Here is a 15,869-nt window from a genome sequence, read left to right on the forward strand (position 1 = left end):
ACGAAAATAAGCCCATGAACTATCACATAACAAATGTTCTAATTCATCTACTGCGGGGAGAATTTTAGTTATCGTAGCAATTCATACGTTGGTGTTTAGTTTTACTCCATGAGATAACAACCATTGACCAGATCAAGGATACTGAAAGAGAGCTAGATAGTAGTAATTAATAGGAATAAACCAGGGAACTTGATGGAAATAAGTTCATTATGCCCAATAATTTAATTCTTTGATGCATTAAAACTGGATAACTAAAAATAAAAAAGTCATGAAGGATACTGAAAGAGAGCTAGATAGTAGTAATTACTAGGAATAAACCAGGGACCTTGATGGAAATAAGTTTGTTATACCCAATAATTTAATTCTGTGATGCATTAAAACTTCATAACTACAAATAAAATGTAATCAAAGATACTGAAAGGGAGCTAGGTAGTAGTAATTAATATTAATAATCCAGGGAGCTTGATGAAAATAAGTTCATTATATTCAATAATTTAATTCTGTGATACATTAAAACTGGATTACTAAAAAAGGTCATACATACACATGAATAATTGCGTCAGCGCGTTTTAAGTAGTGAATGACTGATTTTTTAATGAAAAGCCTCATGCATGGAAACTAATGCGCTCCGCTTTAACTTGTCATCAGAGAGTCTGTTAAAACTCGTAGAGGTCACTGAAATTGTACTTTAAAAATGCAAATACGTGTTTGGACAGTATTATCCTAATTAAATAAACAAATTAATCATGGTGTAAGTAAAATTCCCACTATTTTGAAAGTCTAAAAACGCTGCGTATCATTGATTACCAATGCATCCTATGACATTTGCAGTAATTAGTTTACTTACTTCAAATTTGTATTCTACTTATATTAATTTCTTGCACAGCTATGTGCAGCTTTACCTCTCTTTACCTCCCTCGGTATATCCTTACAGTCGGACTGCTCTTGAAAAACTAATCATTGTGGGGAGTGATCCACATTTAGAGAGATTTAGCAACAACCTTTCTCCGAAAGAAAACGATATGAGATAAATTTGCAATGGCTTATGAATATTTTTTGACTATCCAATTATTTAACAGTATCTCCATATTTATGCATGAGATGTATATAAAGGACAATGTGTAGGGAAAAAATGGTAATGGCCCTCAAATATTACCATGCATTTTGTGTATATTTATTTTTTTCTTTATTCCAACGGGAATTTAAAGTTCCTGTTCTGCAACCTAACGAAGAGCGGACCGAATGCCATTTTGCGCATACTCGCAAATAACGGGAAAAGGCATACACTCCACGAATTTTTCCTGGACATAAAATCAGCAAGTGATATTTGAAAAGAATGACAAAAAGCCACCTCAATATCTATGACTGCAAAATTTCGACGTTTCGGGGAAAAAACGAGGACTACCTACACGCTATATGAGCTCTCCACGAAAAGGAGAGTAGAAAAGTTCTCCTACGAAATCAAATGTCCATCACCACTAAATGGGGAAGGAAAAATTTCGTTTGAAATTTAATTATCTCCACACAAGACCTAAGGTATTTTTTTGCGTGTCATGAGAGATTTTCGCTCCGCGGAATGGGTAATGAAAGACTTTAAACAGTGGCGGAATGCAAGGGGAAGAGGGCCAGGGGAAATCCAAAAACTTCGCCGACCTTATTCGCCAAATTAAAGCTTAAACAGTCTCTTTCTCTCTCTCTTTCTGGAGAGGGAGAGAAAGAGAGAGATAGTGGATTCGCGAGTTTTTAATTTACATTGCTTTCCCCCCAACCCCACGTTACCAGAGCGGCGGAATAAAAAAAGAGTGAAAAGGACTGAGAGACGTATCACTGTTTCTTCAGCTTAATGAAAAGGGTGACGGCCCAGATAAAAGTAAAACAAAAAAAACATATACATACTGGAAGTGAATCCTTAATTGGATAAGGAAAGTCACATTTCCACTCTGGAGCCTTGACGCTACAACCCTCCGACTCGCTGACGTGTATTCCTCCGTAACACGAGGCACAAACTATTTCTTTGACGTAAATATCAATCAAGCTAAACGGCAACAGAAAGAAAAGGACCCAAATGAAACTATTGAGGGATATGGGTAAACTCTTTTCGGGATTCCAACCGGGTTAATTTATCCATAACGACCAACGTTTCAAGCTCCGACTCGGGGCTCATCCTCAGGACTGAATGTTGTTTTATTTGTTTGTTTGTTTTATTGAGGGATACCTTCCGAGGGAAATAATATGATGGTGAACCACTAACTGAAATGAGTTTCGTTGTCCACAAAATTTATCATGATTTTTTTCGGCGACTCCTCTCGTTAAATACACGGTTTTTCAAGAGGAATAAAAATAAAATGAACTCCTTCACCCTCTCCGGCTTCAATCTCCTTCCACCCAATTACCCTCCCCTAGAACCACACAATATCAATTCGATATATAAATAAGGTTGATGCATACAAAACACGCTGTTATTTCATGATGGATATTTTGGCAACGTTACATAAATATCTTATTTGTAACATCCACGACAGGTTGTAAATGTAACGTTGTATAGATATCCAAGTTGTAATATCCGTGATTTTAATTGAAAAAACATGAGAAATTGTTATTCCAAACTATATCCATGGGTATCATATGTTCCTTATAGATTGGAAGGAACATTTGTTCTGTTTTCAATGTCTTGGGATAGTCAAAAAACCATAATAAGTTCACCCATTATCTATTCGGAAACATGATAAAGATTCACTGAAGTATATTCCACAGAAGTTTTAATTACCTGGGTCGGTCATTAAAACTTACACAACAGTGTATCTTTATTATGTTTCCTCTCACCAAGTTCCACCATGTATCGCTATCCAGCCTTAAGTTGATTATTATATACCTATTATATGTTGTGAAGATATTTAAAGATGTTGTAAAATGGACCTCCATGCTCACTAGGGTGGTCCTTATTTTTCGATTTTTAGAATTTCTTTCGGGACACCCCCTCATTTTATGCCAACTGGTGTAAAAACATTTCCTGTAAAATATCATTGCAATCGGATAATGGGAAAACGTGCCGCATCGCACTCAAAGTTGAGAAATTTTGGTATTTTCGGCTGTTTTTTGGATATGAATGGCGATGAGAAGGCGCTGGTATTTTTCAACTGATTTTCTATGGTAATTAACCATACACTGGACATTTGGCATGCTGCTCCTAAAATATTTTCCAATTGTGTCCAGTGGTTCCCGAGATACGGCCCCAAGAATGAGAGCGCCCCACCCCAGGCAGACTTTTATGGTGACACGCGGGTTGCATACACTCAACATTTGTTGATTAATTATCCTCACTCATAGTAAAACCATAAAATTCTTTAGATAAACTTTAAAATTTGTCCTTTGAATAAAAATACTTTGTTCGCTGATGGACATCGCCGCAACGTTGTTATCCGGGTTCTTTCCGGGATATTTAACAGATATCCGTACAACGTTAATTGGATTAACATGGATATTGTATGGATGTTATATGTTAACATTAACAATGTTATCTGGATGTTGCTGGAATATTGATTGCTGTTTGGGTCATCAATGCCATCCACCGAAAAACTGTCCTTATTTCCCAAGAAAAAGTGACCAGCAACACCCATGAACGTCGAGCAAAAAACCAAATAAGGTCATGGGTCACACCCGAAGTAACATCATTAACATCTATAGTGACCCGTGAAAGCTTCAACGAAGAAAGTCTATGAATATTAACTTGGTATTTATCTTGAAATTATTTCATGATGCTGTCGCTTTGCTGTTGAATGGTGATCAGTTTCACCAGCAGCGTTGCAGCTGGATAACGTCCTCAGGTCGAGGAAGGACAATGCAAATAACTTTGGCCGGAAGATGTCACCCAGCCGCAACGCTGTAAGTGAAACTTCGGTCACCATTCAATTGCTTCGCGACGGTATACCGAAAGGATGCCAAGAGAAACGCATATGCGTCGTTATAGGTTTCAAACCTTTTTTACTTTCCCCTGGACCGGGAATCGAACTGACATTTGGTCTCTGCGCAAACAATTACGCTGTCCCGGTTCCTCATTTCCCATTGCAATAGTACCGAAGCTCGTTGTGCTAGCTAGCCTTTGTGGCCCTTTTAAGATGGCAACACGAGGGAGAAAGCACTACCATGAGGCTACAACCAGTTGAGAGCGTCAAACCTGCGCTTATTCCCGCATGGCGGTGATTTTTAATATTTTCCGCAAGTCAGAAGTGCGTGATTTTAAAGGAGATATAAGAGAGATAAAAGAGAATAGCCATGAGAAAAAAATCTCCTGGTAAAGGAGATTTTTTTCTGATGGCTATTCTTGTGAATTGCACGACTGTGACTGATTTCCACCTAAACCCATTGCTTACAAAGATGAGGTCAGTGCAACAATTGTCAGTGCAAAACGTTTAAATAAAAGTTTAGTGAAGAGTCTGATCTGAGGAATAGTGCATTACGGTGATGAAACGTGGACACTAAGGAAGGAGGACGAGAGAAGACTGGAGGTGTTCGAGATGTGGGTGTGGCGAAGAATGGAGAAGGTGAAATGGACGGAGAGGAGGAGGAACGACGAAATTCTGGATTTGGTGGGTGAGGAGAGATAGCTTTTATGTGAGATACGGAGACAGAAGGAATGGATGGAGGGAGTAGTTAGCGGGGAGAGGATGCTGAAAATTATATTAGATGGGTAGAATTATTGGTAAACAAGGGAGAGGAAGGAAGAGACTAGGATTTTTAGATGCAGGGGAGTAGGAAGGGGAGTAGGCCTTACAGCGAAAGGAAGAGGGAAGTGCTTGAACGAAGGGGAGGCTTCCATTATGCTTTTTAAGAACGCAAAGGAAACCAACCTTAATCGAATAAATGCTTAAACTTGTATAAAATTACTATCACTAAGTTGGGGATTCAATGTTTCTCTAGACTTTCCATTGCTGCGCTGCTATCATGCACGCTATTGTATGCATTTCCTCTGAGATATAGAAGCATCCATTTAGACATGAAATATTGACGAGACTAGGAATGGGGTATTGAAGTCCGTGGGAGGAAGAGTTCGAAAGGTACTGAATGATTCCTACGCGGGGGCGGAGTTTTCGTCCACTCACCGTCGGTAAAAACCCTTCGCTCTCTGAGGATCGGACGCGGATGAGGTTAGACTGATGAAAAGGACGAGAATAGTGAGGGGGGAAAATGTGGAAGAATGGAAGCAAGTAGAGAATTGTTTTGACCCTCAGAAATAAAGGAAGAAAAAGGTTAGGAGCAAAGGCTGGAAAGGCGTGGGTGGAAGACACTGTTAAGAGAATTGGTTGTGCGTTTACGGGGAAAAAGAAACGAACGGACAAAAGGATGCTTGTCGGACAAAAGAGGGATTAGGAGGGTAAACGAACTCTTTTCCTATTTCCCCCTAAGGAGGATCGACGCGGGGAATGTTTCAAAAACGTATAATATTTTCCGAAAATGCGCGACGATAGAAGCTTCCTGGGTTAGATGTGGTGTGTTGCAACCTGGTCGGAGTCTTTCCCAAGTTCCCTGGACCAGGGGTCTGCAAGCATTTCAATGTAAAGGCCGCATTATATATTTCTCATATTTATGCGGGCTGAAGGAATAAAAAATCAATTAAAAAAACAAATCAGTGCCAGTAATTTAATTTCCTCAAAAATTAGAGCATAAAACATAGAAAAATTATATAATATCTTGTTGGAAAAAATTAGGGGAAAATAAGTGAATTCCAGCATTTAGCTTTATGCGACCAAATAAATGTGATGAATGATACTGTCGTTTTGACTTCAAAATTTCATGAAAATCAGGTCCCACATTAGATGAGCCAATTGTAATAATTTTAAGCAAACACACAGGGATTTGTTTGGCGGGCCGGATATAGTTTGGGCCATAATTTGGGGACCCCTGTACAAAGCTATTATCTAATGGAGAATCCATGATAATTGATAAACAACAAAGGCCTTGAAATGTTATAGACAGTCGAAACCATGGTCGGTAGTGGAGTTTTACATTACTGTGTTAAAATTACCTTTCTTCCTAAAGGATTTTTTTTCCTCCTAGTTTGCTAATTGTCTGGTAATGAGCATTATTCCGCAGGTTTCGGTCATTAAGAGGATTGCTACCTTCCCCTTGCTTCCGAGGTCACTTTTAAAACAATGAGTGAACTATGTCACTCGTGGAAACATTACTTGAATGAACAAACTGCATTGTGTAACGATTACATTATTTGAGTTTCAGCTGTTATCTAGAAATAAGTTGTGACATGGAATAAGGATGATAATAAAATACTGCAGGAGGTGGTAGGGGAGGCAATTTTAAGATTTTTTGTCCGTAAACATGGAATCGTAGCTCCTTAGTTACTGAGCCATGGCAAAGCAAACATTTTTTTGAAGCATTTAGCAGTCATCATAAAAAGTGTTTGTCTTGGGTATCTAGCCTTTTCGATGTTTTATTTACTACTCCAAATTTTTCAGAAAATTTAATAGTTAAGGTTGGACGAAAATATACGATTATAATTGAGAGAATGAAAAGCTAAGGGTTACAAGTGATTTTCTTTCTAAAAAGAGTTAGACACAGAAAGTGATAGAAGAAATATACCAAAATTTGCTGGCCTAGGGATACGAGTAATTCTCTGCTCAATGATCACATCAAATGAAAAATCAAATGCGCTAATAAATACTTACTTGATCTCGTTTTTTTCTATACTTAATTCCTGTACATAAATATATATAGATAAAAATCACTAGTAGCCTTTAGCGTTTCACCCCCTCAATTGTCTTAAACAATTAATCTCAAAATGGGCGATATTGCGTAACCGTATTGTTGATACTTGCTCTAAGCGCTCGTTTAAATAAGTTCAAACATTATTACATCAAAGAATCAAAACAAAGAATATTTTAATCATTACGATTGAGAGGCAGTTATAGCCATGATTAATGGAATCTTTGAAGTTTCGAATTGGCTCGTATGTTGTCAAATTACTCTAATTTTATGAAAATGATGCCTAAAGCATTCTATGTAACTGATACAATGTGAACTTAAAGCTTAGAAGCACGAATATTGCAAGAGAGGGCACTCAAGTCGGCCTTTAAATGTATTTTTACCGATCACGCATTTAAATGGGTTTCCAAGCGTCGCCACTCATGTCGCTGACGGATAAGTAATCCGAGTTTCACAGGGAAATATGAGTGTTAACAACAATTTACATACGTGGTGATGTGATCTATCAAATTCATAACGTTTCAATGCTATTCCGCACAATAACAAACATTATGCTGCAAAATAATGGAAAAAAGTGGATCGAACTGCACCGATCACAGCGCCGCAGACATTTTTAAAACCCGATTAAAATGCAATCAAAGTGGCAACAGAAATCAGAGTTCTATTGATAGAATTGGGCTTGCTCTATGCAGTCCCTTTACTCAGAGGGGTGACTTGAGCCCAAAACTAAATCACTTCTTCCAGAAGTTCACCCTAACAACACATCTTTCTTGTTAAACTGCTGCTGACTGGAGACCTTTTCGCCACTCCCACGTTCACGGACAACTTCCACGACGAAAGGTGGCTTGCGGACGAGCTGAAAAGCTCGAAAACTAGGAAGGGTGCCGGACAGAAATCTTCAACGCTTAAACGTTCGTTGCCAAATTGGTGCTCAGTATTCCGGGTGTAATTGAACGTCACGCGGGCGGCCGGACAGAGTTGCAATAATGAGAGAGGGGAAGGGGGCAAAGCTGACTGCGCTGATGTAAATCGGAAGCGGCGCTGACGTAATGGGAAATGGCGATAATTTGAGCGAAAATTGTCCGAAGAGGGTGGTAATTTGGGCCAAATTGGAATCGGATCTCTCTGCCCTTTGATGCAATGACGATCATGAGAGTTTTTTTACCTCTTTTTTTTTTATTCGCAAAGATCCAAAGGTCTTAAATGGTGTGGAAGGAACCTTTGGCTTCTCAGTACATTGCCACACTGCTTTAGGTGCACTGAAATGAATTAAAAATTATTGCGAGGGCGGTTGATCAGCAGTGAAAACTCGTGGGTGTACAGTTTTCGGATTCAAATAAATTTCACGTGGTCGTCAATTTAGATTTATGCACGGAAAGGATTGGAAATGTTAATCATTTCGCCAAAAATATTAAAAATTATCGCTCGCGCACACTTCGTAGGGCAAATTAACGCGGTAATCAAATCAATAAGATTGAATTTTTGCACGAAAATATTAACGAGAGGAAATGAATTCAATGTAAATAATGAGAGATTTCCTGAATAAATAAAGGCAACTTGGTAAAATTTTTCATGAATATATAGCGTAACTCAAAACACTATGTAAAACAATAATTATTCAAATAAGACACCAGCGGAAATAAGCATTCCCAAGCTCAATAAAAACACCGCAATTTGAAATGAAGATGGATCGCACGGCTAATGAACTGAAAATTATAATTAATAACGATGTGTCCGTGATCTAAGTCAAAAAATTCCAAATATTTTATACGGGCCCAGTTTATATTAATATCAGTACCCACTAAAACACCGCTATATTACAATTTATATTAATTATACATTGATTACAAATATCGTTGAACAAATATGTCGCCTACAAATTAGACGACTACAGAAAACATTCCACCCTAAAATAGGTAGGTATGATAGACCTGAATTAAAATTAGGACCAACAGAATATTTTTGGTAATTCTTGTATTACTTTTTTCTCAGGCTATTTACTCGTCAAACTTCCCACTATACAGATTCGCCTGCCGCTATGATAGATAATATGTGGGAATATTACAAAAAGGTATTCTCACCTATAGAAAAAAAATAAATTAGAAGAAACAGAGATACGCCAAGTATCAGTTATGTTGTATTTCATAATAATATATATTAAAAACATATATACTATTATAATTAAATAACTTAGCGTAAAAACTAGACACATTTAACACTTGATCCAAGCTTAGCCGGAAGGTTGTTTTGGGAAAAACCTAATGTTATGTGGGTAACCCACATCCTTAGATGTTAAATAGCAAAGGAGAAAAAATTAAAATACCTTGAAATAGTGAGAGCAAGGGTGTAGAAGCTAAAACGTTCGCATTATGAAATTCTGAAGATGTAATCACAGATGCGACGCAAAAAGTGAGGAAATTCAAAAGAAACCAAAATAAAAACAGCATGAAAACTGAGTTTCAACACTTATTTCAAACTGAAATGCCATATAGTTATAAGCAGAGAAAGTGCCTCACAACACAAGATTTCATCATAATTCAGTGGTAAAGGCCATATTTACCTTCAATATGGCCGGAAACTTATTAATTCTTCCAACAAAGCTTAATGATAAGGATTAACGACCCTGATAAGTTCAATCCTCCAATCAAAAGCGTTAGTATGAACCAAGTACTCGACGAAAGCGACAGAAAGGATTTAATTAATCATGATATTTTTCTTGAACTAACACAAGAAAAATCTTTAATTTGATAGGTTTAAAATATACTTTAAGGAATAATTTGATTCAACAAGTGGTTTCTTCGATTGTCAACAAGATGCCACTCAGACAACAAAACATTGGTCAACCAAAATTAGGCCTAACGAGATAAAAAACACAAAAGATTCAAATGATTAGTAAAATAAAGAAGTTAACAAGAGGGAGAATTTAGATTCATGTAACTCACGAAATGGAAAATTCGGTTGAACGGCTAGAACTGCCATACCATACCTGAAAAAATAAAAGAAATGAGTATCAAAGATAGCACTAAAAATAAAATACACTAAGTTAAGAACAGGTTTAAATTTAAATGGACAATTCAGGAAGCAAATAAGAATGAGAACGATTTATCTTACTCCCTCGGCAGAAGAAACAATCTTACGTTTCTGAAAACAGTCATTCGAAGAAAAGCCACAGGTACCTATGTACCTACGCTAAAAAGATTTGAACAATTTATATTCTCTTCTACATTTCGGATTCAAACTAATCTCACAAAAATTTAAATTTGAATTTTCGTAAATAATAACTGAAGGATAAGTAAATACATGTAGATATGTCCCAATGAAATATCAACGCCTGAAATATTTTACCATGAATTAGATCAAAATGCTGTATCCTTAGATACTTTAACGAATGACATAATTAGAGTATTTATTTAATAAACTTAATCTCAATCACTAATAGTGTACAAACCAACAAATAATTCATTCAGCATGAATACTTAGAGAATTTCAGTCAAAGAGAAGGTAAATAGTTTTCAACAGTGGCGTAACTAGGAATATGTTTTGGGGGGGGATGAGAGGAGTTAGTGGAGGATACCCCCCGCCCAGGAGTCGGGTAGTTCAGGAAAATTTTTGAAAAATAACATGCCTGAATATGCATTTTGCATCATTTTGGCACATAAAATTCAATTTAAAGCAGATTCAGTTATTAAATATCAAATCCAGACAAGATTTTCAAACATTTTTTTGATTTCTCTGAGGGTTTGGGGGGGATACATCCCCTCAACCCCCCCATAGTTACGCCTCTGGTTTTCAACGCTCCAACTTCCTTACACACAAACCTATCTCCTATGACTTTAAACATGATTATCGCCAATTCAGTTCACTCAAAAGCGCCGGAATGAAAAAAAAGCTCATTAACAAGCAAGTGGACAAGAGCACTTCGCCACCAGCTGCATAATACATGAACGTCTGACAGACCAGCAAATGGAAAACCAATTCCACCATCGATTATTCATAAATAGCTGAATTTCTAGCGTCACAAAAAGCTTTTAAAGATAAAAAGAAGTAGTGTTCATGGAAACCGGAGACGGGCAAAACAAATAAAAAGGCTTGGGAAGTCATGTGCAATGCTGACCCACACTGGGAACCCTATAGCGGATAACACACCAATTTTCACACGCACAGAGGCGGAAAACGATGAGGTGGAGAAAAAAGATCTTCAATTGATTTTAATTACTACCATGAGAGCATACACTTCCAAGTAAGTGATTTAGCTCTTTCCATATGTTGGAAATTTTCCAGAAAGTTTTACTCAATACTATGAATTTTACTTAAAAATTCTTTGGCAATATTTCCATAAAAATAAATATTTCTACTTGACTCATTCATTTTTCATACAGCTCACTCTCAATATCTCAGATATTCACTCTTTTCTGACCATTTCCCCCACCAAAACATTCTCTCCACAATCAAGACTTACTTCTAATTTTGTAAGTAAGTTAAGTTAATAAGTTAACAACAGTCAGTTCATAACTGAGAAATAATAACTGGAGCCGTTAAAAGATGAAACATCCTTTCCGGTTGTAAAACTACCAGTAAACTTCGTCACTTCATATGAGACTTTATTTTAATATTACTTTTATTCGGGAGTCTGCTGAGTATAGCATGATTTAAATTGGCATTCCATTTCAAATTCAGGTGAGGAAGTTTAAAGAAGAGCAGTATTATATTTCTCGTTCCTTCTGTAACGGAAATAAGAACAGACTTCTCTCATACGCATTTTTTTCCTGTTGCGCTCCTCCCAACATCACATCCGAAAGCCCGTTCTGCATCTTCCTCTTGCCAGTTTACCCCACGTTCTTCGCCTATATCTACTTGGTACATTTCGCGTGAAATATTACGCTCTCCAAACGCAGAGAGAAATACATATTTATCGGTCAATTTAAAAAGATAAATTAATAATAATATTAATAATAATAATAATTTAAGGAGATTTAAGGAGACTCATTGAGTCCACTTTGGTTTTGCCTGGCGTTGAACCCATTATCAAATGCCCTCAATAGCACTAAATATGGATACAAAATAAAAAATAGTACAAACACCAGTTTTACTTTGTCTCACCTTCTATATATGGACGATATTAAAATCTATGCCTCAAATGAAATACAGCTCAAGTACCTTTTGGATGCCACAAGTAGGTTCTCCGCGGATATAAAAATGCAATTCGGATTGGATAAATGCAGATTGCTTCACATAGAAAAAGGGAAAATCAAGCATGGTAACTTCAATGTTACAGATGACGAGTCAATAATATCTATGGAAGCAAATGAGAACTACAAATACCTCGGATTCCTGCAAGCAAAATCAATACAACATAAACAGATCAAGAAGGAATTAACAACTGAATTCCATAAAAGACTAACATCCATCCTTAAAACAGAATTAAATGCACGAAATGTAATCAAAGCCATCAATACGTTTGCGGTACCTGTGTTGACATATACATTTGGAGTGATTGACTGGACCAAAACCGAAATAGCAGGCATAGAAAGATCAATACGTACAACATTCACAAAATTTAATTTACACCACCCAAAGGCTGCAATAGAAAGGCTAACGCTACCCCGCTATATGGGAGGTAATCAACTAAAATACATAAGGCTATATTATGTGCAAGAACGTGCATCGCACAAATACTGTGCAGCCATGAGTTAAACTTCGGCACAAGTTAGAAATTCATGAGTTAGTAACCTTACTACAGCCGCCAAACCACATGCATAAATTCGATTGGGCTCAAGGCATGAAAATACTTATAAAGGAGTTCAGCAAGGCCACTTTCCATAGGGCTGGATTGAGGACGTAGCCTGGTCCCTGCTTACTCCTTGGGACCCATCCGTCGAGGGTCCTCACATTGTAATGCCAGGATGCATCAACTCCAAAGTAAGAATTGGAATCATGACCTATCGTGGCGTTCCTGATTCATGGATCTCTCCATCTTCCGGGTATTCACCGCGTTGTTTGCCAGAATTTGACGACAGTTTCTGACGCCTGATGGTATCCCGACAAAACTAAGAATTCGAAGTCCACAGTTCGTCAACACTGTAAATAACTGATGACCGATTCCTCCAAATATTATTAAATATTCTTTTGACCACGGGAATTTAAATAAATAAATTTTACGCACGGAATTAAATCAGTCTCCAGTGTCTAGATATTTATGAATAAACTGTTCTTTGTAAACTTTGGTGGCTCCAATGCATGATATTGCATGTCAACTCCACTCTCTGACTTAACAGCAATTCACGAAAAACCATTAAATTACACCAGAAGAGCAAAAGACACCTGGAAAACATCAATAGAGCAGCATTTGAATTCTACATCACTTCTTGTGCTGCAACATGAATTGAACTGTGTTCTACGTGGTATTTTGCAGGTTTCCCTTACGTCTCGGACGAATTTTGGATCAATAGCCATCCTGGAAGAAAATAGTTCCATGAAAATATGTTTTTACCTCTGCGGCTGCATCCTCACCAATATATTTAAACTCGAAATAACCTTTTTACAAGCCCTGACAAGGAAATTTCCTAAGCGGCGTCCTTACACTACGTATGCCTGAAATGTACCAAATACTATGTGAATACCGATGTACTTTGGTAGCATTTGAAATAAACCTTTTTTCACTTGACTTGCCCCTCAACCCACCGCTCTGGAATGCCGTCTCACCAAACTACAACCAAAATTCTCAAATCTAGTGACTAACACCGCCACCCAGATTTTAAGAAAATTAGATTTAGAGCCGCTAGTGACTTGGAATCTGCGCGCTAGGCTTAGATTGCTTGAGAAATTGAGAAAAGGGGAGAACGACACGACGAACATCATATTTTAGCCACACTATGTTTCCAAGTCCGACAAAAGCGATAAATTGAGGGCGCAGAATATTACCGAACGAATAGATATCCGAATTTCTTTTTCCGTCGAACATTAATAGATGCTGGCCGTAATTTTGTTCGAACATTTGCTTTTTATATATAAACTGCTGGTTTTCTAACACCCCCTGCCAGATGCCTTTTTAGGCAGCTTGCGGTGTAGCATGTAAATGCAGATAAACTCTCGTAAAATAACCTTTTTCCTTGCCCAAACTATTAAATAATTAAGTGGGTTTTCCTATATGCAACACGGGAGGATTGTTGAGTTAAATAAAAAGGTTTAAATTTAGTGGAGATAGAACTGCGTTAGTACGACAGCATCGAATTGCCGTTACAGTGGAATTTGCTGGAGATCGGTGAAAATCCCATCCGCGTGGCGCAATGCACATTAACCCCCTCTCACGATCATGCCATGGAACGCAGAAGGACGAGACCCCCGGGATTTTGTCTGTCACCGTTCGGACGCGGGACACGATGGTCGGAGTCAGCGACTACCCCTTGGCGTGTGGGGGCTGTGTGAGTCAGTATCGTTCGCTTCTAGACGAAAAAATTGAACGGGATACCTTCTAACTTACCACCGAAAAACACAGCATCCCCCACAAAAGATTACGAAATGCCATTTAGTCATCACTTTCCAATCCTTGCAACGCCAAAACATGATCTGCACTCTTGCTTCAAGTGAATTCCAAGACAAAAATATCACCTGCAATGGAAATCGAATAACGGTCCTTTGGGTTTTCAACGCAATGTACCGTCTACAACGCTATCCACGGTTTTTAGCTCTCCCAATTATTTAATAGGTTTTAGAGACATATATATTGTACAATTGGTGCTCATTACTATTACAAAATAGGTATTGTCACCGTATATAATAGTAAAATCTTTATCAGCAAAAAAAAGACTGTGAACGCGGGGTAATATGACTTAATAAATGCACTCTAGCCAGCAAAAAAAGAACACGCATTGCATAATGAATCAAAATTAGCCGTATTTTTCCATGATCTCATTGATATTATAGGGCAGAAGATTACGTAGTTGTGATGCAATATTGAAGCTACTTGCACTATGATACCAAGACGATGGCTTTTTCCTATACAACCTTACTAAAAAAATTCGACCTTTGCCGGTGAAAATCGCGAATGACTTGATACAAATGAATGCCTTGTACCTTGATAATGAGAAGTACTTTGTACTAATCAGGATCTAATCATTTTTAGAAATGATTACTTGATAAAAATAGAAGAACCAGACACCAAGAAAGTCATATTTTGATCTCACTATTATCTCAGTAAATTTTGCACTTGGTTTTCGTCGGGAAATAACCAAACCTGAAAAAAATGTAGGGGATTCATAAATGTGGAAAAAATAAAAGCGACATTTTGAAAGGCTATCGGCCGTAGTTTTAATGGTGGGGTAGCTTGGGTACGATTGTGCCAGGGTGCGGTAGAGACAGTCGTCGTACAAGCAACATTATAGGGAATAGTGAAGTATACAAGGGGATAGAGGAGCAGTTTGCTCGTCTACACCAGTGTCACAGTAATGTGTCAGCTGTCGCGCCTTATAGACGTTAGCAGAGGCCCATATTGTTTTTCAACAGTCAAAAGTAAGTATTTTTTATTTTATTGTCGAAACCATGGTCGGTCGTTAAGTGTTAAATAGTGTGTAAATTACCATTTGTGTTTTAATCATGGATATTCCACAAAATTAAGCCTGAAACGATTTTATACGTAAGTATTTTTGTGCGATTTCTTTTGATGATTCTTGTTTCACGAATATAGATAGAATTTTTAACATTTTTCCTCGAATTAAGATAGACATTATTGGTTCTTCAGCAGCGATTGCTTTATTAGGAAGTTTTTTTGTATCGACTTGGCGTTTTCTTTTTTTGCGAAAGAGTGCTATGGGTACGGTTGTGATATTTTTCCTGGGTACGGTTGTGACACAAGTAAAAGTTTTTTAATTCTGCCGTAGGATTCCGCGGCGTTGCTCATGGTCGGTGCTGATTTTCGGGTTCCTCAGCCGCATTGGTTGTTTTTGGATGACAACAGTTTCGGGAGCCATCCTGCTCCCGTCTTCAGGTCGACCTTCGAAACTAAACTAACCATAAACTAAAAATATTTACTCAAATTCTCAACTAATTTTTTTATTAAGACTGATTTATGGACTATAGAGTATATGTGAAGACTGACATAATAATTTTAGATGCTATACTACCATATTAGTTGTAAAATATTGAAGGGTTCCCAGATT

Source organism: Ischnura elegans, chromosome 5 (genome assembly GCF_921293095.1).
Source record: "Ischnura elegans chromosome 5, ioIscEleg1.1, whole genome shotgun sequence".
Classification (NCBI taxonomy): domain Eukaryota; kingdom Metazoa; phylum Arthropoda; class Insecta; order Odonata; family Coenagrionidae; genus Ischnura; species Ischnura elegans.